Consider the following 2,732-nt stretch of genomic DNA (forward strand, 5'->3'; position numbering starts at 1 on the left):
GTACTACTTTAAGTATTTTTCTTTTTCTTTTTCTTTTTCTTTTTCTTTTTCTTTTTCTTTTTCTTTTTCTTTTTCTTTTTCTTTTTCTTTTTCTTTTTCTTTTTCTTTTTTTTTTTTTTCTTTTTTTTCTTTTTCTTATCTAGAGAGATAAAATAGATATCATCTCTCCTGCTCTTGAAAATGATACATATGTCTAAAAAATTCATGTTTTGGCTATGCATTTTACAACTGTGGCATTGTTACTAATTATTGAATGTCTCCATGACTAAATAAAATCTGTTGGATGATGTTCTCCTAGGTTTGTGTGCAATGATTTCACAGGGGTCCGTGAAGTGTAAAGACAGAAGGCTCATCTGAATACAAGCACAGGAGTGAGCCCAGTTACCTCTGCCCTCTCCCTCCTCCCCCCTGCCATCAGCTAGTGCAGTTGTAAAGAAAAAGAAAAACCAAAACCTTTTGATTTGGTTTTACCCGTCAGCCTTGTGGTGTCAGTCTGCTTACTGTCAAGCTTGCAAGTGCAAAGGAACTGGTATTGCCCCTTGTCTGGATGACTGGTGTCTCTTAGGATGAGAAAAGCCGTTGGAGTGGCTGTTCTGGAAGTGTGATAGCAACAGCATATTTGAGCACAACTCTCCTGTAGGATGAATCACTTTATCTATCAGCCTGCTTAGACATGAGTCATGGAGGCTCATGAAAGGGTTCCAATGGCTTATTGTTGCTTTAATAAATTGTCTGTTGTAAATTAATTTATGTTCCTAGTTTGTATCTTTTTTTTTCCTCAGGAGAAATCTTATCTAGGAAATACCCTGCACCAATGGAAGACTGCAAAGTATCTCTTGGACATTTTTTGCTCCAGGGTCTTCAGTGATCATTGATTTACAATAGAAGAAATAAATCTGGGGGACTGCATTGACCTATAAGAAATTCAAGTTACTTTTTTTGCTGCAGATTGGTCCATGAAATGTTAAGTGGTCCACAATAGAAAGGATAAAAAGCAATGCTGACGGGACTGAGATGAGACAAGAAAAAAGGCTCAGGGTGTATGTAGGTGGTGATTTCATGGAGCAAGTGTACATGTTGCCTCTGAACATTGAACAGTATGGGGAAAATTGAACAGAAATATCTCTTTCTTCTTTGATTTGGCCCTTGGGAATTTCTTGAGGCAGTGCTCTGTCTGTGGCCCACCGCTCTACCCCAGTGGAGTCAGGGAGCTGGAGGGCGTGGGTGGCTTCAGGACCAGCCCTTCGGCAGGTCTGCTCAGTGGGGAGGGCTTGGCAGTGGCAGCTAGTGCCACCCCGGAAAGGCCAAAGGGAGCTTGGCAGCTGTCCTGCAGTCTCTCCTCTCCCATGGTAAATGGATCTTCCTGTTGGGATACATTCACTGGAGACCAAGGGGCAGGGTTTTTATGCATTTGTTGACTTTTATGCTGCTTGTGTGAACACATGCTAGCCCAGGGCACGCTGTGACTAATGCCCAGGGTATGTGGTGTTCATAAGCGGGTGTTTGCACCGGGCTATTGCCCTTGAAGTGGCAGCTGCCAGCTCTGTTGCCTGGCAGACTACACAGAAAGGAGCCCCTTGTTTAGGGACCTCAGCTGGTGCTTCGACAGCTCACTCCCCCACCACCCTGAGCTGGTTTGTGATGATAAACCAAACAAGTGCCAAACACTGTGGTGCATGTGGGCAGGTGTGCACCTCTCCAAGTACAGCTTGTGTTTATGCAGAAATATGGGCTCACAGGAGGTTTGGGGTGCTTTCAGCCCTTTTGGCCAGCTGTTGTGGGAAACCTACTCTGTGAACACCTGTAGGAACAGAAAGATCTCACACGTGCTGCTGGCTGATAGGCATCCTCCAGTACTCAACAGAATAAAGATTTCTTCTTTCTGTGAATCTCACAGTTTTAGCTTGTCATCTCTTTAATCAGATAGTTTTAAACTAAAGAAATACTTGAAGCTCAAAAAAGACTTTAGCTTATATGTTTTTAATTACTTGTTGGCAAACACTTTTATTTCCAGGGCCCTGTTAATTAATGAACAATAAATTGAACTGCTGCTTCCTCCTTGTTATTTTAAGAAATACTTTTAAATATGCTACCCATTTGTAGCCGTATGCCAAAAATATTTTATTTAAAGACTTGAACCCAAGAAGTATGTTCTTTAGGTTTCCTTTACTGAAGCAAATGCTTTAAATGTGCTTGCATTCTTACTTGCCATCACATAAGTTGCTCTCTATCAACTACATAAAGATGCTGTTTCAGCACACTTGAATCTTACTGCAGTTTGGGGGCTGAAACTTTCTGTCAAATTCAGGAACTGTCTACTTTTTTTTCTTTTTTTTTTTTTTTTTTTTCCATACTGGTTTCACAGTTAAAGTGCTAGAGTCATCTGCAACTCTGGCAATAGCTGTGTTTCCCTGCTGGCCAGGTCAAAGTCTGGCTCCATCTAAGTCACATAAGCTCCGGATTTTGTGGTCTGTTACAAAAACTTGACTAAAACACTTTTTTCCTAATCTGCCCCTTACCTCTCCCACCATGTAAAGTGATAAGAGACTACCAGCTTAATATCTAGAGGAGAGCACATTATTTTGTGCTTGGGTCAGGTAAAACATTATTTGCTTAGACAACAGCTACCCCAAGTAGACATACTGCAGTTGGCTGTGCTTTGCCTGGAATAAAACCAGTTGGATCCATGGCTGTGACAGTAAATGAGGATTAAAATGACATCCCGTGGTTTC

This window comes from Camarhynchus parvulus, chromosome 1A (assembly GCF_901933205.1).
Source record: "Camarhynchus parvulus chromosome 1A, STF_HiC, whole genome shotgun sequence".
Taxonomy (NCBI): domain Eukaryota; kingdom Metazoa; phylum Chordata; class Aves; order Passeriformes; family Thraupidae; genus Camarhynchus; species Camarhynchus parvulus.